This window comes from Pteropus alecto, unplaced genomic scaffold (genome assembly GCF_000325575.1).
Source record: "Pteropus alecto unplaced genomic scaffold, ASM32557v1 scaffold70, whole genome shotgun sequence".
Lineage (NCBI taxonomy): Eukaryota > Metazoa > Chordata > Mammalia > Chiroptera > Pteropodidae > Pteropus > Pteropus alecto.
In genome coordinates, this window is record NW_006431912.1 from 2,531,709 (window position 1) to 2,556,510 (window position 24,802).

General features: G+C 37.0%; 1 long non-coding RNA gene across 2 annotated transcripts in view; it reads left to right on the forward strand.

Moving 5' to 3' along the window:
• The window catches only part of LOC107196662, an 81,267-nt gene that overhangs the window by 7,347 nt on the left and 49,118 nt on the right, over positions 1 to 24,802 (forward strand). For both annotated transcript variants that reach the window (XR_003043673.1, XR_001518090.2), the window contains exon 2: positions 13,156 to 13,211. This is a non-coding gene — a long non-coding RNA (uncharacterized LOC107196662). The remainder of the gene's footprint in view (positions 1 to 13,155; positions 13,212 to 24,802) is intronic.

Consider the following 24,802-nt stretch of genomic DNA (forward strand, 5'->3'; position numbering starts at 1 on the left):
GTGCCTCTGCAAAAATAGTAGATGATTTTCAATACTAGTAGTAAAATAGTAAAAATTAAATACATTTCGGTTGCCTTGTACCATAGTAAGATTTTATAAAGAATGATGGAAAATGAACTTGTCTAAGTCCATTTCTTTTCAAATTTTTATATTCTAAAAGGTACGAATGCTTTGACAGCACCTTCTGACCATCTTACCATATATGCAGAGTGATACATCTTGCCGTATATGCAGTCCTGGAATCACTGTTTCTTGCAGCTGTTATCAAATCTGCTAAACACTTTTAAACTACAGGAAACTAAAGTTACATATGAGTCTATAAATCATTCACGTGTGTATGCAGTGCATATGGAATATATTCATGTACATTAATCTGATGTGCTCCTCTCCCACTTTATTGTCTATAGAATGAAGTACAAACTCCTTAGAGGAGACTAATGATTCTCTGGCCCAACCTGCCATATAAATCTTTGACATGATAGAAGACCATTTATTTCAGACCTCTGCAGCTCTAAGACATGTCTTAGTGCAGTGGTTGTAGCGTAGTCTCTGGAACCAAAGTACCTGGTTTGAATTCCAGCTCTGCTAGATAAGGAGGTGGCTATGAGGTGCATTACCTCACAGACCTGCACCGCAAGGAACTTGATTGAGGAAAGGCCCAGCTGCTGTGTTGGAATTCATCACTACATTTGTGCCGAGATCTTGCTGCTTTCACAGCTCAATGACTGAGCATGACAGAACTACTAAGACTCCTGGTGGCCAACTGGGGCTCAAGGACTCCCCCCAGTTGCCTTGCCAAGCCTGTCTTAGAATATGTGGTAGTCTAGGACACTTCCACCCAACCTTCCTTCCCTCTCTCTCAGTTAGGGATCAGAGTTCCATCATGGGGTGACAATCCACTTAGTCTTGTCCACTTCCCTTCCCATTTTCTCTCACAGATATTTCCCTTAATAAAAATCTTACACGTTTAATCCCATCTTGGCTTCTGGGATAGTAAAATTGGAATTTGGGACAGGCTCATCCATTACTGGACATGAAGATCCCACCCTGGTTGGTAGGTGGGGCTGGTTGGTAGGAGGGGCACTCATCACCCCTGGCTTAAGGTTACAGGTTAACTTATAAAGATTTCACCAGTGTTGACCTGGGACAATGTCCCAGTGGAAGGGCGCTGTGGTAGGCGTGATGATAGAGGTATTTTAAAAATGTGAGGAATAGTACCTACAAAGACAACAGAGTCGGCTGATAACTGCTAAGTTGTATTAAAGCACTACAGTAGAAAAATGAGAAATGGCTGCTAATAAGCAGTTACTAGCTCAGTGTGAAAGCTGGAGAGCCTCTGTGGTAACTTATAAAGACATGTTTATCGCTTACAGTGGAAGGACAGACTCAGTTGAACCGCAGACTGAAAAGCTCGCCAATCGTTGGAGTCCCAGAGCTCCAGTGATATTTGAGCATTGAACGTTTAGCCAAGGCAGGTCTGTTACTGTGAAGGTGGGGAAACCTAGGATCCTAAACATGGGATAAGGTCATCTGAATGGATGTCCCTGCTACTCTCTCTAGACCCTTAAGGCTTGCAGAGGTAGCCTTTTTCCAGTGCAAAGTAGCTTTGTTTACTGTGCTGGAAGTTGCTACAGAAGCCTCTTGCCCACAAGGCAATAGCACACACCTTCCCTATGCTGCCCCACCTTCTTTCTGGCTACCAAGCCAATAACTAACCAATAACAGAGCCAATAACTGGGTTAAATCCCAGCGAAGGAGACTGTTCTCCTAAGAATTTGCAAGTTTAACTGGCATGTTCTGACAGGAACCAGAGGAGGACTCTTGGGATTGGATTTTAAAGATGTTTGTTCAGAGGGGTCAGAAGTCGGATTGGATGAATAAGAATTCATTGACTTGGTATTTTCTCAGGTATGGAGTATATAACACTCTAGCAAGAATCCTGCTATAGACTGAATGTTTCTGTCTCCCCCAAATTCATATGTTCAAACCTAATTCCCAATGTGATGGTATTTGGAAGTAGGACCATTAGGTCATGAGAGCGGAGCCCTTAATGAATGGTGGGATTAGTCCCTCATAAAAGAAGCCCTAGAGAGCTCCTTTGTCCCTTCTACCATGCAAAGCACAGCAAAAAGACAGCTGTCTATGAACCAGGAAGCAGGCTCTCACCAGGCATCAAATCTGCCAGCACCTTGATCTTGGACTTACCAGCCTTCCAGAACTGTGAGAAATAAATGTTTGTTGTTTAAGCCACTCGGTCTGTGGTATTCTGTTCTACCAGCCAAAACTGACTAAGGCAGACCACAGTGGTGGGGGGAAACTCACTAATGTGATGACTTTTAGAAACGGGCATTGTGGAGGGCACAGCCAATTCTCAGCAAAGTGAAAAATGTCTGGGTTGCTCTGGCAGGTGGTAGAGGAAGGAAGAAAGAGGCTGAGGGAAGTGGACATGCTGGAATGGATATATTAAATAAGGCCAGAGGACCCAAAAGGATTATGCTCCATGAGAGGGCCCAGAGGATCTACCATTCACCCAAGGCCCTCAGGAAAGCACTGGTGAGAGCAGTAGCAGCATCACTAAGAACTTTGGTGGTGTCTCTTCTCTGCAGGCTAGGGATGGAGGTAGAAGTAGGGCCACAGAGTTGGCTTATTAACATCCATGAAAATAAGAGAGCCTGGAAGTAACAGAGGCCAGGTGGTGCTGCTGAACTGCCAGAAGCTGGAAGGCCACAATTACCATAATGACTGGGAAGGTCATTCTTGCAGCCACAGGAGCTTGACCCACAAGGAGTTGTGGAGACAGCTAATAGAGCATAGTCTCCCTGGGACAAGATGGGCAGTCCACCAGGGTGCTGGGTAGTCACTGCAATAAAAAGTCATGATCCAATGCTTGGGTCCCAGACCTAAGACAGTTTTCAGGGCTCCATGGCTATCTGTGCTAGTGACTGTACACTGGGGAAAGGGAGGAAATCAGGTGTTTCGAGGACTATTGGTCACAGAATCTGAGTTCATGTTGATATCTGGAAATTCTAAAATAGCATCACGGCCTTCCTGTTAGAGTGGGAGCTACCAGACCAGGTGTTCTGGCTAAAGTTAGTCTTGCAGTGGGCCCACTGGGTCCCTGGACCCACTCAGTGGTCATTTCCTAGTCCCCAAGTGCATAATTGGAATTTATACACGTGGCAGTTGGAGTAACTGCCACGTTAGGTCCCTGGTCTATGGAGTAGTTGTCATATTGGGGATTGCCAAATGGAACCCTCTGAAACTGCCCCCCAATGCCTGCCAAGATGATAAATCAGGTACAACATTGTATCCTGGGGGAATAATGGAGATTAGTGCTGCCATTTAGGACCTAAAGGATACAAGGGTGCCGGTCCCAATCCAATCTCTTTAATTTACTAGTCTAGCCTCTAAAGAAACTGTATAGATCCTGGGGTATGACCATAGACTGCTGCTGACTAAACCAAGTAATAACCCTGTTCACAGCTGCTGTTGTGTGCTGGACTCATTGCCATAACAGATTAATAAGGCCTCAGATACATGATATGTCATTGTATAGATTCATAAAGTTTCAGTGTTTCTAGAGGTCTAGTGGTCAGAGGAATGCCAGGACAACCCCTCTAACATGAAAGACAGGTTGCTGCCACCTGCAGCCCCTACCACAAAGAAAGAAGTAAAGCACTTTGCAGGCCTTGTTCCCTTCTGAAGGCCACACATTCCACAACTAGGAATAGTGCTCTCGCATAATAAATGACATAAAAGGCTGCCAGTTTTAAATAGAGCCCAGAGCAGGAAAGGGATCTGCAGCAGTTCCAGACTTCAGGGCAAGAATCCCTGATTGACACTTGGATCATATGATCTAGCAGACCATAGTGGTGTCCATGGTGGGAAAAGATAGTGTGTAATTTATGGCAAGTCTAGTGGGAGAATCACAACACAGGCCCCTGGAGTTCTACAGCAAGGCCATGCCATCTACAGCAGATAATTGTATGCCCATTGAGAAGCAGTTCTTGAGATGTAACTGGGCCCATAGAGACTGAATGCTCGACTGAAGGACACCAAAACCTACCCCTCCTCCCAACCCCTATCCAAGTGAAGGGCCGGTTTTTCTAACTCATCATTCCATCTATGTTTTCCAGTTGACGTTCTAATAAAAGGAAATGTTTTCATTTCTCCCCCATTCATTTATTTATAATAGATGGACTTATAGTTTCTTAGTTAACCTATTAAAATCCATTATTATCATTATTTATTTATATATTTTAGTTGTCCCAGATCTAACCAATGGGAGCCCCAGAATGTGTCCTGTTTGTGTCAGGAGCCCTGCTGTCATGTTCTCTTCATTCTTTGAGCCCTTTCTTTTTAGTACATGTTCCAAGTTCATCTTGTACTTCCCCTGCCCCAACCCTGAAATCAGTCATTTTTTCAAGGAACTCTGCTTTCTTTTCATGGAGAATGGTATTCACAAACCAAATTCTGATCGCTAAGTTTGCTCATTGCTACTGATGTGTCATTGCTTGTAGTCTCTCTCAGCAGGCAGATGCATAGGCAAATATCTGTATTTACTTCTATGTCTGTTAAAAATCATGGGTTTATACTGATACCTCCTATTCTAGTCTATCACTACTTTCTAGCTGGCCCTTTTCCATCTCGGTAACTCAACAGAAAGAAACCTGGCTGCCATTATTCTCAATATGTCTACTCATTTGTTTAAGCTAGATACAGGAAAGATAGTTGTAGAATTGCTAAGTCATGTTACTGTGAAAGGAAAACTTACCAGATTTTTAGGTGACATGTCTGTTTTCAACCTGTTCCTCAGTTTGGCAGCCATCTGAGCCATCTTTTAAGTAAAGTTAATAAATTAAAACTTAAGCCTCAAACAAGCGTGTCTAGACTACGAAAACTGGGTGTTTCAGGGAATTAATGTTTAAAGGGCTATAGAGCTTCAACAGTCCAGGTCATTAGCTTCAATCCTCGTGTTTGCTGTGACTCATAGTGGTTGACATAGAATTGTTTATGTTGGGTAATAATAACTGATCATGACTTTATCTTTCAGGTCTTAGTGCATATAATAAGAATTGCTACCTCAGCTGAAGGAAAGGGCAGATTTCCCCCCAAAGGTGCTGTTTAATCATTTTAAAAGCAAACTACAATAGATTGTTCATAAGTCATTTCCGCCCATGCTTAAAGTACTTACAGCACGATTTCTCAGTTACATCTTTTATAACCTTGTATTACAATCATATCATTTTAAAAATCACATCGGGCTTTACGAGCTACAAATATTTTTGAACAAATAGTTAGAAAATGATCCAAGGAAAAACATGCTATCAAAGGCAGTACTCAATCTGGAAGGCTAGCTCTTTCTGCAGCAAAAACATTGATTTGGGCGAGAGCATTTTATAGTTAGAATATAAATTAAAAGTTCAAGATTTTATGAAATGTGCTGTTGACATCAGGTTCAAGGATGCAAGTCATTTGTGCCTTAACAAGGACTTCTTTTTGCTTTTAGTACTTTGTGTAGTTTTGGTAAATATTGTTAAGCACTTTCAACTTGCCCTCCTAGCATTAAATGGTAAGATGTCCAAAGATAATGAATTTTTTATATCCATAGAATCTTTGGGGAAGGTTTAAATTTTAGTTGCTATGATCAGTATTCAATGTTGTCCAAAACACTGGCTTCACCCTCCAAAATGAGAGGTAAACCTAAAATTGTTTACTCTCACCAGCATAAAGTCAGTACATTAACTTGCCTATTTTTCTTGGTATTGTACCTTTAGATTTCCTGTTACCTGCCCTTCACTAGAAACAAATTTAATGTTAAATCCTTAAAGTGATCTGTTTTCTGTGAACTTATATAACTTGGAAAGTGTTTGAGTGAAGAAAGAGGAGCACTTTTAATCTTTGAAAAGCACACTGACCTAATTCATAAGGCCATGTGAAGGCTAGAGTTAGGCAATCTGATCTGCCTCGATATTATCTTGTCCAAATGGCCTTAAATGAATGCGTTTATAGTTAGATGAAACAACTAATGAAACAAAAAATTTAAATTATTAATAGAAAGTACACCTGTCAGTTTAGTTTTAGTTCATCTCTGTCAAAGCAGGTTGAATCAGTTTTACAAAGAAACCAAAGCATACTCCTAATGCTAAGACAGTCTCATTGGGATTCCTTTAAGGTAGCTTAATTTTTTAGCCAAGTATCATTAAGTGTCTGTGATAGGCAGCTTCTAAGATGACTCCTAATGATACCCACTTCCTGGATCCATGCCCTTGTATTATTTCCTCCCGTTGAGTTTGAGCTAGACCTAATAACATGTTTTTGATGAACAGAACATAGCAAAAGTGATGGGATGTCACTTCCAAAATTAGGTTACAGAAAGAGTCTGGTTTCCATCTTGTTCACCCTCTCGTGCTCACTTTAATGAAAGCCAATTGCCATGCTGTGAGCTGCCCTATGGACAGGCAGGGGAACTGAAGAGGGCTTCTGGCCAACAGTCAATGAAGAACTGAATCCTCCATAACCGCGTGAGTGAGCTTGCCGGCAAGCTCTTCTTCCCTGTCAAACCTTGAGATGATGGCAGCCGCTGCTGACACCCTGAATGCAGGCTTGTGAGAAACCCCGAGCCCTGCTGGTACCCAAATTCCTGACCAGGAGAAACAGATAATAACTATTGGTTGTTTTAAGGGGTAATTTGTTACTTAGCAATCCATAACTAATACAGTGTCCTGTCTGAAAAAAAAAAAAAAATCACAAAAGACCTTCAAACTTCTTTTCTCTCTCACTCTTTTTTTTTTTTTTTTTTATAAATAATTTAGCATAGTGGTTGGTTTTCACCCACTAAAAATTTTCAAATCGACAGGGAGTTTTAAAGAAATACAAGTGCCTGGGCTTCGCCCCCAGAAATTCTTTTTGAATGGGTCTAGGCCTCAGTATGTTTTAAAAGTTCTCCAAGTAATTATAGTGAGAAGATGAAGGAAGAATTACTGATTTAACATAAATAAATGTGTTAAGCCTCTTCCGAGTGGCAGGTGTAGGAGCTATAACACAGAATGAGATAGAGAGCTTAACCTTTATTCACAGATCAGCAAGAAGACAAACATGTAAACAAACTGATAACAATGTGGCAAATGCTCCAGTAGAGTTATGCACAAGATGATAAAAGAAGCACAGAAGAGAAAACACCTAACTCAGCCTGATAAAGTCAGAAAAAGTTTGACAGAGAAAATGTTAGGCCAAGTCTAAAGCTAAAAGTAAAAGCTAGTCAGAATATGAGGGGATAAACATTGCAGGCAAAGGAATAACAAAGTGTTAGAGAATAGGCAGGGAAATGGTATGTTCATATTTGAGTAATAGGGAAGGAATAAACTCCGGAAGGGTAGGGCGAGTGTTGAGAGAACATGAAATGAGGATACAGAGACCAGTTAGGATGAGGACATGACCTGCAGTGACGGTTTAAGGAATGAAAAGGAGCGAGAGGATTTGTTTGCCGTCGAGGACATATAAGGGCTAGGACTTGGAAATGGGCGCTGAAATGCAAAAGGAGGAGGAACCCGTGATGACTCCCCAATCCTGGCTTGGCGATTGTGTGCTCGTTAGGCTGTAACTTCAGCAGCAAATATGGGGACAGCAACAGTAGAAGACAGAGGGAAATGAACAGTTCAGTTTCAGACCTAGGTTTAAAGCCTCAGAAAAAACAATTGGTTGCAGTTGGCACTAGAAACAAAAAAACAAATTGCCGTGTCACTTGCCAAAAGAGCACATCTTTGTGGATGATTCTGTGTATTTGGAAATAATCGAGAACATAGCTTCTGTTTTGTCTTCATATGTTTTAGTGATTTGCAATCAGCTTTCAATAAGACCAGGAAGATCTTGAGAATTTGCTCTACTGGCTTTTAGAAAGCATTCTATTTCACTAAACCAAAGAAACCTTTAAAATTGAAACACACCGGCTGCTTGTCACTATTTCTTTTTGTACACTGGCTACAGTTCACTCACATCACATACTTCTCCTTAGACACCTTTACCCCATTTCCCACTTAGATGAGTAATGCCTTAGTTTGCCCAGCTATTAGTAGAATTTTGAACTGCATCAGATTCCATTGTGTCATGAGGTGGGAAGGGTTCAGATGATGACATCCACATATCCTCATTATGAACCGGTCATTGTTTTAATTTCAAAGGGACAATACACTCAGCTCAAGACTTCAACCCATTTAAAGCATGTATCAGAGCAAAGTTTCATGTTCTTATTGTGACTCCCTGACACTATGATATATGCTTTCCAGTTTCAATCTACTCATCTGTTGTGGGTGCTTTTTTTATTGTAAGGAGCAAGATATCTAGTATTCCTTTTATTTGCTATTGATAAACTGACACTTTTGAACCTTTGAAACTATTTTCTTTCTTCTCTAGTCTGGACAGATCAAATAGCCCCAAAGGAGGCAGAGAAGCTACAGGGAAATACAACTGAATCGTACTATGAAAGGAAGCATTGCACTCTGTTTGTCATCAAGACTGCCTTGAGGCTGATGTACAAAAAAAAAAAAAAAGCTGATGTCGCATAACATTTATCTCTTAAGTAAATCAAACCTGTAATTCAACTTGGCTGCCTCTAAGTCATTTTGATTCTTGCCAACAAGAACATTAATGAACTTAGTATCTCCGCAGCTCTCCTAATGTGTAAGACCCAGTTCCTTATGCATTATTCCAGCAGCTGCCCCTGCTCATCTGATAAAGTGGAAAACTGGAACAGGTCATACAAATCCAGGTGACTGCTTAAACCGAGATTATTATAGGCAGTGTTCTCTAATTTTCCAACTGTTCTCTAATTTTAGTATGGCAAACAATAAAGTTTCTAAGGCTTGGATTTGAAAAATCACCCATGCACTAGTAATTCTGGTCATGAAGAAACATTTAATGAAATTCAGCTTATTCATGCCTTTATTCTTTCTACTTTTATTCTCCTTTTGACAATGATAAATAATTCAATTATGCTGTACTTTTGCTTTTGGGTCCATGGATTTACAGAACAAGTCATGCTTTTATAGATTTCCCAAAATGGCATGAGACTGATATAGGAAGTATGCTAAAATGGACATGAACCTAAATTGTTAAAAAAAGAAAAGAAATTAAGATAAAAATATAAAAGAAAGAATATAGAATAGTTGTTTCTAAATTTGTCTGCACATCAGAAACACCTGGAGTTAGCTCTAAAATTCCAAAGCCCAGGCCACACTCCAGACCAATTAAATCATACTTTCTGGGATGGGACACAGGTATCAGGAAACTTTTTATTCTTCAGATGATTCCAATGTGTAGGTCAGCTTGGGAACCACTGATCTAAAGAACTGTTATTTCACGATTGCAAGGTAGCACAGCTCTCCAGCTTCTCCATCAATTTTGTCAACTTTGAGCCCAAGCAGGGGCACTGAATGAGAGGGAATTTAATCACTGAAAGGCACTTTTTAACTAATCAAAGACCACAGGTGGATATAAAATAGTTGATTGCAAATTTTTAAAGTTAAATTTATGTATTGTAATTTTTCCTGATAGCAAAAATGTTGCATCTTGGATTTTTTTTATTCCATTTTAAGACACTAAGAGCTTCTTATGCAGTTAGTTTTATAAAACTCCGGTCTACCAGGGTGACATTTTTGTCATGCTTTGGGTGATTGTTTTAGAATTCCTTCTTTGAGTTAGTCAACTTTAAAACACTAACTCAGAAAGGGTAAGCACTGAGTGAGAATTGTCTGTTTGCCTTATTTAAAGAAACACAGTTTGACACAAAGATAAGCATTTAAAGTTTTATTTTCTGTGTATACACAGAACATTACTTATTTGTATAAGCAATCACTGGCTGTCCACAAGCTGAGGGAAGCTTGATTTTAAATAACTACTCATAGGTGCTGAATTTACATGGTTGACATCCCTTATCAGAATTCTAGCATTTATACCAAGAACCACCACCCTGGCCTTTATAAGTTATAAAATTATAAAGTTAATAGTGTAGCCCAATAAAATAATGATTTTGCTATATGCCTATATGTGTATTGAGAGAGATTAATTAAAGGAAATAAAATTGCAATTGAATCTGCTCGATGGTTGAAATTATCTGAATGTGATCTTGACTTTAATAAATTAACAAGCTTCTTGCAATAAGTATTTAATTAATTTTAAACCATATGTGATTTATAAACTGTTTATACTTAATTTCTGGTCTAGTGTTCAGTTCAAATTGTCTATACTATTATGTGCAGGTTCTAGATCCTAATCTTGCTTCGGTTATCTCACTCTTCAGTCACCGGCTATTGCTGAGTGGGAAAAGAGACATATGGCCATGATCTAATTCCTTGAAGTGGCATTATTTTTCTCTCTCCTCTGTTAAAATACTTTTTTTAAATATGAAGTTTACGTTTTGTCCTAGAACACATTTGCCTTTGCTCCATAAAATAAATTATATAATGTATGTCTTTTTTTTTTTCATTATTTATAAGTGAGGGCAGCCATGGTGTACATAAGCCAAAGAGTAACTAATCCCAACACTATGAGTTTTGATTGTGAAATACGTCTTAGAGTTTGTATTTGAATGTGAGTGATATTTTGAGAAATTTGAATTCAGTGTCACCCTGTTTATAACAGTGCTATTGGGGAACAGGATTACTAGTTATGGCCTATAACTCTGTTATATCATGTTCTTAAAATATGTGGTTATATTTGGGGAAATATCCTTTGACCCATAGTATTTTTGAACCAAGCGATGAGGATGAGTTGTAATGTAGATACTACTTAGATAGAATAATGCAACTTCATTATAAGATTGTTCTTCCTCCTTGCAGAATTCATCCCTAGTCACCTTATTTAACAACAACAATTAGAGGAAGTATTAACTCAGGATGAAATAAAGCACCAGCCTAAAAAGAGATACTCATTTTCACTCAGAGTTTATCTTTGTCAGGATAAAAAGAGGCAGCTAATTATTTTGCCTTTAAGGCTTTGATTCTAGATGTTAGATTAAATAGACAGAATGTCGACCACATGTGACTTAAGCAGTATTGTTGGTTATTCTACCAAGCTTTGGATCAAGGTTTGCTTGAAGTAAGCCGTGCCATAGATAAACCTTTGGAAGATCAAGAGTGAACTGTATTGCCCTCTACATTCTTTCCACCAGAACGTTAGTTGGTGGTATTGATTCTGAACAATGAAATTTAACTTCTAAGATCACAGATCAGATTCAGGTATTCTTAAATGTAAAATTGATTTTGACCTACCCAGGAACTATAGAATAATAATGATCACAGAGGAGAGAATAAAGTTGCTGTACAAATTTTTCTGTGCTTCTTTTAGAAAATCTATTCTAGACTGTAGAGGTGGGCAGTTGGTAAACTCAGATTCTTTCCTGTGTGATACATCAGAGTTTGGTATTGTCCGTTACCAAGGTTTGTATTGGGATCATTGCTGGAAGAGGCTTTGAGGATATTGTATTACCAGTATTTAGACATTATTATAGGTATAATCTAGAGCAGATGAAAGGGTAACACAGAAACCTAGTACCCAACTGAGTCAGGAGCATGGAGAAAAATAGGTTGATTAAGGCTTAACTCAAGTCAGGTAATTTATAGGCAGACATTAGTTCAGGATTGTTTTTTTTTTTTTTCCTGAGAAGCTGACTTTTTCTAAGATTAGAATCAACATTGCTAGTGGAAGGAAAAACTTAGGGGCAGGCTATTAAGTGTAAGATCAAAATCAAAGTACAGCTGCTTCTGTGTCACAGCTGTAAGGACAGGAAGATACCCATTTTTCTCAAGTATTGCTTCTGCATGGTTATATCAACAAGTTGTAACAACAGACAAAGGAGAGACTAAGAATATATAGGTGCAATTTCACCATCAGCCAAAAAGCCACATTAAGTCTCTCAAATTCTCAAATGAGAATAGTACATTTTGGTGTACTTTTAAACCCTTATCTCTTTCATTTTTAAAATATATTTGAACTCTTAATATGTGCTCATTAGAAGAGCAGGGGAACAAAAGAAGTCTAATATAGAATCACACTTCTTTTTCTTCCTTGAAGCCATTTGGGTTTAGTGTGTGTATTATACACACATGTATGTATGTATTTAGTATATAGCATAGTAACCTGTGAGTTTTTCAGAAGTGTTTTACTGCGAACTATAACATACTTATAAAAAAGTGATAATGTGACACATATAGTTTACAAATGATTGTAAGAGGAAACGCCTTTTGTAACTGCCACCCATGGTTTAAAAAAATAAAAAATAAAAATAAAAGTAATTTGACCAGTATGTCAGAAGCCTAGTATATCTCATCTCAAACACAACCCTCTCCCCACACTTGTGCCCTCTTCCCTAAGTAAGATCTAGCCTCACTTTTTAGGTAATCATTTCCTTGCTTTTCTTTATAGTCTTACCACTTGAGTGTGCACCCACATGCACCAGAAATATCCATATAGTTCAGCTTGGCGTACTTGGCAACTTTATGTAAATGAAACCATACTCACTATATTCTTTAGTCTTGCTTCTTCCATTGGGTATCCACATTGTTGAATGTAGCTACACTGTTCATTTTCATTGCTTCATAGTATTCTGTTGTATAAACATACCACTATTTATCCGTTCGGCTGTGTTGGACATCTGGGTTTACAGTTCTCGGTTGTGTTGGACGTCTGGGTTTACAGTTCGCACCTACCATGGATAATGTTGCCCTATGACTATTTTTTTGCTATTCCTTGGTACACATGTATTTCTAGGAAATGGACATGTATTTCTGTGGGACATAGTCTTAGTTAATAAATATTAATGCTGTCACAGTGGGCAATGAAACTATCTTTTCTAAATGCAAATTTAGTGAGGCAGTAATCTAATGAAGGGAAACTTTTTTTTTTTTTTTGGTTATTCTAAGGTGGTAAGTGATGTCTAGACACAGAGATGGTCATTTCTATCCAAGAAAATGAAAAAATAGAGTGTCCAGGATTGTACCTCTGCTTAATATTCAGATTTTAAAATGTTTCATTAGGAAAATAAAATATTTTAGTTTTTAAACTACCTCTGTTATTATTTCTAGATTTCTAAAATTACGAAGATAAAATGTCCTTAGAGGGAGAGGAATGTATCTTACATTTCTTTTATGTTCTTCACAGAGACCATGACAAGTGCTGGAAAGATGCTAAGTCCCTACTAAATATGCATTCCCTTGGTAAGTATACTTTGGAGTAAAATTGTTTGTACAAATGGTATAATTTCCAAGGAGCAGATCCCTTAAAAAGGGGCAGGAGTGGATTAGTTTAATTAAAAAATGTTTTTTGTTTTGAAAGCCTCTTTCATGAAAGATAGAAAATAAGTTTGGATGAGCCATTGTAATAATCTGTTTTCTCCACAATTTTTCTTACCATATTTTTACATGTTCTAAGTTTACAGCTAATATTAGTGTATTTTTGAGGTCTTTTAAAATTATAATTTGGGCCTTTTGTTTGCCTTTTGAAATGGAAACCAAAGTAGAAAATATACTAAGATACGAGTTTATTACTTCTAATAGTCCTTTGCTTCAAAGTATATGTATTTTAGCATTTGGCCTGATTTTGCCAGGTAAGGTTTTAGCAGAAAAATCAAAATGTTTGTCACACTGTTCTGGGTTAGCTGAAGTTTTGTTCCTGTTTACACAAAATGAACTTGGCCTAATGCAGTTATCATGAACACTTTACAACTCATTCAAGAACTATTTCAAGTGTTGAGGAAAGGCATGCTAATTGAAAAATTATCCAGAATCAGGCTGGCAGAGAACACTGCTTCTTGTGAATTCCACATACTAACCACACCACGATTCATTTTGCTCCTTTGCTATAACAAATGTATTTGAATTCTTTGCGGCAATGAAAGATTCTTATGGTTTGTCTTCCTTGGGGACTGTAACTTTCAAAAGGTGCTCTTAAATGTATTACTACCTTATTTAAACCATTTGCTTCCAAGATGTACAGTACTTTGCACAAAGAATAAGTCACTAATCCCCTGGATGCACGCAAGTAAAATGCTCTGCTGGGTTTTCTATTTTATTTTGTTTTTCTGTGGTAGGTTTATGACTTGATGCCCAGCTTCTTTATAGACTCACCTCTTGCAAGACACAATTCCCTTTAAAGTGTTTTCTATGCTTATAGAAAGAAACACTGTGTTAGTGTCTGAGTCTGTTTGGGCTACTATAATGAAATATCATAAACTGGGTGGCTCATAAACAGGAATTTATTTCTTACAGTTCTAGAGGCTGGGAATTCTAAGATCAAGGCTCTGGCAGATTCCGTGTCTGGTGAGAGCCTACTTCCCGCTTCATAGACAGCTTTCTTTTTGCTAAAATCTCACATGGTAGAAATGTGGGTCTCTCTTAAAGGGCAGTAATCCCATTCGTGAGGCTCCACCCTCATGACCTGATCACCCCCCAAAGACCTCACCTCCTAATACCATCACTTTAGGATTTAAGATTTCAAAATAGGAATTTTGGGGGGACATAAACATTCAGACCGTAGCAGTTAGAAAACACCAGTAGAAATTTCATTTTTGCCACATGGCTTCTCTTGGTATACGGAGAGAAGCCCCCTTAAAGTGCTTCAGCAAGTCAAGCGAAAGTATCTTTTTGACAGATAACTTTGTGATTTTAAAATGTTTTCTTGACAACTTATGGTTTTTATAAATCTGGGAGAAAAAAAAATTTTAGACTCTTTAATGAAGTTAAAAGGTATTAAAATTAAAGAATTGGAAAAGTGGCTAGGGAAATGTGTCAGTTTCTTTGTTGGGGGTAGAGAGCTGGCATGTGCAGGAAGGTAGACGAGCGGGGGAGTGCCATAATGCAAGTGGTTTCCAAAGGAGACCATGCTGGCAGCAGGTCGGAGTCAAGAACATCTACCCTTCCGTGAGGTTGTCCCGCACTGCTCTGCCCATGCTGTTTTCTGAACTCTTGTAAATATTATTCAATATATAAGCAAGAACAGATGGATGGGTCAAAATAAAATGCTTTAGTAGCAAATATAGAATAATTTTCCCTGATAGGACAGCAATGATTGAAATTCACGTGAAAGAAAAAAATCTTGGATATGGTTTCTTCTCTGGACTTAGAACTTTTAATATGTTAATATGTATCCCGAGGGTACAAGAAGAGCCTTATATTTCAAAGGACACCAGTGTTTTAAGGAACAGAGTTTGGGAAATACTGAGTTAAACTATAGCATAATGTGTTTAGGTCAGAGGTAATTGAATGGCTATGGAGTCCCACTTTTGTATATCTTCAGGAACGGGATAGACAATTATCTATATGTTACTCCCTCTAAAATTGTGATTCTCAACAGAGGCGCTCCTTGACAAAGTGATAGGAGAATCTCAATTGGATTTTTGTCAGACGTCATTTCTGCATCTATTTAGATGGTTCTATATTTTTCTTTTTTGGGTCATTAACATGATGAGGTCCCCTGATTTTCTAATGTTAAGCCTAATCTGCATTTCTAGGATAAATCCCACTTGGTTATGGTGTACTATCCTCTTAGTATATTGTTCATTTGATTTGCTAAAATTTTGTTTTGAATTTTTGCATCTAGGTTCATGAAGGATATCAGTTTGTAGTTTTCCCTTATTGTAATATCTTTGTCTGATTTTTAGTATTGTTGTAATGCTGGCCTTATAGAATGAGTTAGGAAGTATTTCCCTCCCTACTTTTTGAAAGAGTTTGAATAGAATTGTTATTATTTCTTTATTAAATGTTTAGGGAAATTTCCCCTGAAGCCATATGGGCTTGAGTTCTTTCTTATGAGAAGGTTATAAACTACTCTTTATTGAACAGATACACAGTTTGTACCAATACCCTCAATTACAATCTAACGCCACCAAGTCAATTTTAGTTTTCTTCTTTTCCATGTTTGTAACTCCCTTCTCTGACAGTGAGATATCCGACTCTTATTATCTTTAATATATTTACTTATTTGATTAACTGCCCTGTGTGTAGTTATCAACCTCCCTTTGTCAGTGCTACCCCATTCCCCACACAAATGCCCCTTTCATCCCACTTGGGCTCTGACATCCTGCCCAGAGCTGTAGCTGCCCCTCACCCCTCACTCCATGTAGATGCTCGCCACACCCACCCAGGCTTTGACACCTGTGCCAGACTGCTCCAAAGCATGAACACGACCCCACTTTCTCTTCTCATCTATTTGTGAAATTATTCCTCCCACCTGAGTCCATTTTATTTCATTTAAATTCCATGTTGTCTAGTATATAATTGGCAATTTATAAATGCTTAATAAGACTAAAATGAACCAAATTTTTAAATGGACAAGTGCTATATTGACGCTCTAAAAAGAGGTGTTAGCATTATCAGAATTGCCAGAGTTTGCATTCCAGCTCTGCTGTTGACTAATTCTGCAGCCATGGACAAATTAAATAAACTGCTTTGGACTTCTATTTCCTAAACTGTTAAATAGAATTAAGAGAGAAATAATTATAGTATAATAATAATGATAATAAATAGCACATGATGTCTACTGCACCTAGTACTATGCTAAGGACCTAACGTATTACGTCATCTAATCTTCGAAATGGTCTTTTGAAAGAGATACTACTATTATATTCATTTTGCAGAAGAAAAGGCTGTCATTTGTAGGAGGTGTCATTATCATCCTCATTTTACAGATGAGGAAATGAAGCTCAAAAAAGTAATTCATCCCAAGTCATATAGCTGATAACTAGTAGAGTTGAAATTCAGACACTATGCCTCCAGAAAGCAGTACTGCCCCACGCATGTGAAAATTGTGGTATGTAGGGAGCCATAGTAAATAATAAACTTTTTAATGTATAGAGCGATTACTTGTAATAGCTCTGAATCACTACCGCCAGGTGTATGACAGAGAGTCATGGCACTGTCCAATAGGAGCAGGGAGGATGATCCGTTTTTAGCTTGAATACAAATTGGAGATAATTTTTCTTACTAGACAGAGTTTAAAATCTTCTTTATTTGTTCCAGATTGGTAAAGGAGTCATTTTTATGTAGAAAGAAGACACAGACTTGGAAATAGGTTATGTACTTAAATCTAAAAGGAAATTTAAGATGAGAAAAGATGTTTCCAGTCAATAGCAGATGAAGAAAAGAATTAATGATACCTTAGAGAAAAAATAAAATAAGAAAATGAAATAAAATAAACAAAGGACCTCAGAGCTGGAGAAAGTAGCCAGTGGTTGCGAAGAGAACAATAAAGACTTGAGAAGCATCTATCATTTCAGTCTAGCATTTAATAACAGCCCAAAGCCCACAAACCCATTAATGTTGTGATGCATCTGTGAATTTGGCACATGATAGGTGCTTGATATATGCTTGTTGAATTGAATCTGACAATCCTTTGAAAAGCTTAAGTCGAATTTCCAGTTAAAGGCACAAACATAAAACAAAAGGGAGAGTAGGAAGGAAAGCAATAGTCTCAAAATTTTGGAGGCTGAAAAGCACATAAGTACTGACTTAGCAGACTAGAGAAAGCAGTCCTAAACTGTCAGAGAGGCAAACTGAACAGAGAAACTCAATTTACATTGCAAAATCCCCCGAGACCCAGGTATCTCTGGAAGGTGAAGGTGAAGATGGGGTTAAGGCTTCACTGACAGTGTGTTAATGAAGTAATTATTATTTATTCCTTTCCCACCTTGCACAGCAACAGCCCTTGACCTTCTCAGCTCCCAGACTATTGGCTGTCAACCAACATGCACCTGGCACAAAAAATAGAAATCTTGTCTGGGGGAGAGAAAAGAACTGAGATCCTGACATCGAGAAGTCCCCAAGGAATAGAACTAAGTAAGGTCTTAATACTGGGAATCTCCCAGAGAATAGGCTTAGCTAGATCGCCCTGCAATGAAGACTACAGTCAACAAGCCACATGTACATGCAGAGTTTCTAATTGACTTTCTAGTGGACAACACTTGGTTTAAACAAACATCCATGGAATACCAGAAGGGCAAAGAAAGCCTCTGCTATGACCAAGATGGTCAGAAAATAAGAACATGTTACTGTGTAAAAGTAAAGCATTCAGAGAACAAAGAAACAAACTTTTAGAAATGAAAATTATAATAAAGTATATGAATGGGATTTAGATTAAATAGAAGATAGATAGATGAAGAAGATAGAATTTAGGAAATATCCCAGAAAGTAAAATAAAAGATATAGAAAGTAGAGAGAAAAAGCAAAATTAGAAAACCAATTCAGAAGATTAGATACCTAAATAACATATAGATAAAATATATGGATGAATTTTAGCAATTTTATTGTAAGTAGAAAAAGTAAATATCAAATATTACATATAGCACAATGCACTAAAAATTAATTTTTTTAAATCCTCTTGCTTTCTCTTAATAGTCATATATTTTTTTACCTTTATTGTTGTGGTTATCCTAAAGATTATAACATATTCTTGATGAGCAGAGTCCAATATAAAATAGTACTTTTATGTCTTCCTGGACAATTCAAAGACTTTAAAAAACTTAAATTTCATTTATCACTCTCTCTACTTATTTACCATTATTGTCATGTATTTTAATTTTCTCTGTTTTTAACCCTCAAACCATTTACTATTTACTAAACCAAAAGAATTCCTATTGTGTTCTGTAATCAATATTGACTTGTTTACCCACAGATTTATCTGTTTTTTGCTCTTCATTCCTCTCCATATTTCTGAATTTCCCTGAAATAATTCTTCTACTTGAGTAACATCCTATAATTAATCTCAATTTTTGTCTGAAAATGTATTTACTTCCTTTATTGAGCATTACTATTTCTGGAAACAGAATTCTAGGTTGGGATTTATTTTCCTTTTGCCTTTTAAAAATTGTTTCATTGTCTTTCAGCTTTCATTCTCTTGTTTTACTGGATGTCCCTTTAAAGACAATCTATCATTTTTCTGTTTTTATCTCTTTTTTTTGTCCTTGATGTTTTGTAGTTGTACTATAATGTGTTTAAGGGTGTTTGTGTGTGTGTGTGTTTATTCTGCTTGTGATTTATAATATGACTTGAATCTGTGGTTTGGCATATTGCATCATTTTTAGAAAAACCTTAATTATTATTTCTTCAAACATTATTTCTACCCAATTTTTCTTCTCTTCTGTGTTCTCTATATTTCTTACAGAAAGCAATTTTCAAAAAAACAAACTAACTAACAAAACAGAAAATTGCTTTATTAGGATGTTTTTATCTGATCTATCTTCCAATCTATTGATTCTCTTTTCAACTATGTTTAATCTGTTGTCATATCTATTCATTGGGGTCTTAATATAAGTTATTGTTTTTAAGTTTTTGATTTTTTTCTATTATAGCTTCCAAAATTTCAACAAAAGTCTCTATCTTGTCTTTTATTTCTTTGAACATAATAAGTATTATTCTTTTCAAGTCTATATTTGATAACTCCATTATCTTCATTCGCTTGATATTTCACCATGTTGTTATGTACTTGGTTATTTTGATCAAATGTCAGTCATTTTATATGAAAGCTTGTACAGATACTTTGAGGTCTAAGATGAGGTCTTCTTACTCCAGCAAAAATTTTAGTTTATTTCCATTGACAATATTGGATGACTTTAATCCTTTAGAGGACTGAGAGAATTCCAGCTAAGCTTCAAAATCTCTTTGAGGATTGGCCTAGTTCCAGTTTACTCTTTACTCCCAGAACTTAACCTTTAATTATCTCAATTTAAAACCTGGAAGACATCCTAGACATCCTTTTACTTGGTGGGCACTGAACTCCAGTTTTGTCCTGTTAGTCTTATGGGTCTATCAGAAGCTTTGCTCAGCTCTTCAGTCACCTAGTATAAAATCAGCAGATGACTAAGGGGAATATAGCCCAAATTCCTGGCTCACCTCTCTAGGTTTCTTCTCTCTGATCATGACCTTACAATTCTTTGCTGTTTTGCATAGATAGGATAGCATTTAAGCAATGGAAGTACTGAATAGCAGTCTAACCAAAATTGTGATAGGGCCAAATTTGAGGGTGAAAAATGTATATTTGTGTGGAGGAGCAGGAAATAAAAGATATCTAAAACTTCATCTTCTATATTGGGAAATTGAAAGATAATGTCTAAAAGTAAAAACTCATAAAATAATCATATTATTTAGAACTAAGAAAGTAAACCAGAGAATCTGCTCTAAGAGTTCTAAATGGTTACTTGGGAGAGTGGTAGTAGAAATGAAGTAGATATTTATTCCAAGTTTTTAAAGCTGTTTGATTCTTTGAACTGTTTATGAAATTCACAACTGATAAAAATTAAAAATAATTATAAGGGGTTATCAAGGCTAACTAAAATGAAAAGAAACATACAATAGAAATAATGGAAGCTCATGCCTAAAAATAGTTTGTCTGAAACTGTCCTGTCAGCTGATCTATTATTTCAACCAACTGGTTTTCAGCCAAAGCTAATTCCTTTGCCATTTTCTACATGGCAAAGACATGCTGTGCCTGCTTTTATTTTACTTTTTTAAAGAAAAACTTAAAAAAAAAGTGCTTTTCATCTGCATGAATTCTTATTAGATTGATGGCCTATAGTGTGCAGCCCGAAAATTCTGAAAAGAAGTTAAAATATTTTTTGAGAATCATGAGCTATAAAAAAAGCTGAGATAGTATACTGATTTAAAGAAAAAGCTCCATAAAATAATTGGAAACTTATAATTTGATAAAAAGAAGGCTAGAAAGTTATTGTCCAAATGATGTGAAATTGTTAAACACTGAAAAATGAGGATTTCTGCAAAACTGCCAAAAAATTGTTTTACACTTCTGATGGAAAATATAGTTTGTTCAGGCATGTTTAGTAGTTACCTAGGCTGAATTTTTGGCACTGTGTCGGCTAGCCACACTGTGTTTTATCTTCTAGTTACTATTTATCAAGCTTGGCACTTAAATACAACTGTCCAGATCCTAGGTGTGAGGATGAGGCACTATTTAGAAGCTGTCTACTTTGGCCTCTGGTCTTACAGCCAATCTAAAACAAAAAGTATTTACAACCACAATAAAAGCTGAGTTTACACAGAACTTTGAACCTTTCTGTACTTTAGTTTTGCCAGTGCTAAAATGGGAATAATTATTCTAGTTTACTTATTAGAGTTACTCCAAAAAAAAAACGATTAAGACAATTGTCAAAGACGATCACCTTTAAAAAAAATATGTTTGTTACATATTATGATAAGCACAAAGGAAAAATGAAGTTGAGTTTCATCAAGGTAAGAAAATTATTGTTTTAACTTTTCAGAGTAGAGTCTCCATGAATAGGTAGGTGTCATTTAACTAAAAGGAATGAGCCATGTGTATTACATAAATAAGCACATACAGACTTTTAAAATCTCGTGATATTTACTACATACTTGTTATCAGCTAACTCTGTGTAAAATACAAAATATGTGTATGTTTTTGTGTTGACATATCCACAGAGCCCTAATGTAGGACTTTAGGTATAGCCAGTGAACCAGCTACATTTAGCTTCCACCAAAGTCAATAAATATAGAACATATTTCAACAATGCCATAAGCAATGAGTTGATAGGCCCTATGACATTTTTTGGTTACATGTTTTGAGTGACCACATTTTGAGTTACAAGGCTTACCGACCTCATGGCCATTAAAAGTTCAAACACCCTCACCCTGTTAGATATTGCATTTAGATCTGGCTTGTTCATTTCTGCCTCCACATTGGGTAACCAGGGAAACAGTGATGTCACTGCCCGGCATGGTACTTATTAACTCTCTATGTAGGCTCATCGTTTTGGAAGCCTACAGTCATTTAATAAAGCTCACCTCTGTAATAAATTCGTATGATTTTTTTTTAAGGAGAAACCGATCTTTCTGTTTAATGCATTGTTTGGAGGAAAAAGTATGTTCTAAATTGTTCTGTTTCTGAAAAATCATCAGTGCATTTTCAGTAGGAGTTTTTTGATGGACATGGACAACATTGAGCCAGTTGTGTGACCTGAATTAAGTGTTCCCCCTTGGACCATTGTCCTTCGACTGGCCTTCACTGCCACCTTGCTTCTGATTGAGAGGCTAGATCTCTGTCTTGCCCTTCTACCTTGTAATCTTCTTTCCAACTCCATCATGTTGATAGCAAAGAGTTTTTAGAAATAAACCGTACTTGGGTATAACCTGTGGTTTTAAAAAGCCATCTGTCCTGAAAATGGGATTGAAATGAGTTAGCAATCTTTCCAGTGAAATAAATAAATGGACACTAAGTGCAACTCAGCAATCGCTTGCCTAATATGTTTGTGTTTTTAGTTTCCAAAATTATTTCACTCCTTTTTTCAAAGTTGCTATTGCTCTTCTCAGCTTTTGACCTAACAATATAATTCACTGAGAAAATAGAAGCAACCAGACATGAATTCAATTATTTTCTCACTGTCTAAATCATCAAACATACCCACCTCCAGAACTGCCTGTACTCTGCCTTCCCTCTGCTTCTAGGAATGAAAGTCCAACCCTGACCTGTGGGCTCAAGATCCTACCCACTCTCATTCTTAATGTTCCCTTCTCTCACTTGCATGAGTTTTCCGTCTCTACTGGATATGCTCATCATGCCCATGATCTACTATCTCCTTGTTTTATAAAGCCTTTCCTTGACTCCACATATCACTCTGACTACTGGCCCATTTCTCTTCTCCCAAATCACTGCCAAATGTGATATATTCCAAAACGGAGACAGTAGTCAATTGTGTTGAATGCTGCTGAGAGGTCAAGGGTCCACGGTTTATGGGCCCTTGAGAGAGCCCTACAGTTCACTGTCTCCAATGCCACATCTGTCTTCTCCAGCCTCCCCTGATTGAGCTTCTACCCTATCGCTCTACTGGAACTGCGCTTTTCAGGGTCCCCAGGAATCTCATCTGCCACATCCTGTGGACCCTTACCAGGCTCTTGGCAGCATTCAATACAATTGTGTCCTCTCTCCTTGAAATACTGGTTGCCCCAAAAGTACAGCCTAAGACAAAGACTTGTGTGCAGATGGTTTATTTGGGGAAAGATTCCAGGATGCTAAAGTGAGAGATCACAGAGCAGGAGAGAAAGACAGCACCAGGCTGTGTTATGGAGTCGGCCATAGCTACAGACAACTGGTGCCACCAGTGTTTGATTCAGGAGATCCTGATTTATAAGACCCTGGAGAATCATAAAATATATCTCATAGAACTGTCTAAGGGATGAAAAGGGGAGCATGTACTTGTCAGATCTCATCCCCCGTAGCTCCAGGGTGGGGCCCCACAAGTATTATCTTCCCAGTCTCAACTCACGTAGAAGTGCTAAGTAGCTTCTGGAAGTAAAATCCTGCCAGTTTCAGCTGCAATCTTCTAATTGGCCTGGTATGATTTCAGTGAATTTCTATAGGCAGTTTTGAGATCTCCTGTTCTCATATCTGGCAGATACTCTACAGCTTTGTGCTTCCGCTTGTACAGATGCTGACAGAAGACAGATCTCATGGTGGTTGTTGGTCAGTTCCCACCTACTTGTATTTTGGGATTCATAGAGATACCCTGTCACCAAGTTTGAATGTAACTGTAGTCCATGGATTTGGGATTTTGCTCTGTTTTTACGCAGGGATTTGTTTTTCAACACCATTCTATCCTTCTATAACATTCTCAAGGAAATCGTAATTTTAGGCAGTAAATCAGCCAAATCTCTCTTTGAGGCAACTGTCTGGTTATTTTATTTAAGATGATAAAACTACTTTGGGTGGACCAACATGATCAAATTTTACTTTTACAAGAGTGAGAGAAAATGCATGTCTGCTTTCTGCTAAACCAAAATTCCATGTCTTTTTTCTTGGATCTCTATCAAAAATGAGATCACAGAATGGAGTATATTGCTCCTAATTTTACACCTTTCAAGTGATTAGGTCATATAAATGTAAATGTTAGAGAAGTGATTGAGATCTTTGTAAATCATTGTGTTAAAATATATGATTTCATTTAGTGCATTAAAATTATAAGTGAAGTTCGGGTTTCTGACTTCGTACACAAGTGTTAATGAATAGGCACATTTACCTACTGATTAAATAAAAATAGCATCCCACATTGATGATTGAACAAACCAGGGCATTAGAGCATTATTACTTAAAACTTTACCTGGCATTCTGCTTAACTTTCCATGCAATTTATTTCATGACTGATTTACCCATGGCTTTAAAGCAATATTCACCCAGAACTAGTGTTTTTTAAGACAATTTAAGATTCCTTTGCAAAGCCACTTTGTCACGTATAGCTTCTTAAGACCATAACAGATTATGCTTCTAATTTTTATTGTTGAAGAGATATCTACTAGAACTTATTTTCACTTAGACTTCTTGTTCTAAATCACAGTATAAAATGTCTTTTAAAAAATAATTAAAATGCCATTATAGATTGAAGATGGATTGACAGAGGAATGGATAGATATATAGATATATGATGAAGCAAGTATAGAAAAAGATTAATAATAAAATCTAGATTATGGTTATAGAGATGTTTACTATAAAATTCTTTCAAATTTGCTGTATGCTTGAAAATGCTTGTAATAAAATATTAGAGAAAATGTCATAAACACTGAAACTCTAAGAGAAATGGAACACCTTGGATTTCATTCTAGAATGTCCATATTTAAAACCAAACAAATTTTGTAAGCTAGAAGAATTATACTTTCAAAATTTCTCCTATTTAAGCACATATTAATAACTTTTATGAAAGAATTTCTTAAAAACAGGTTGTATCTGTTCTTCTTTACAGAAATTCTCTATCCAAAATAGTTTCAGGAAGGTTTCCTTGATACAGGCTTCAAATAAA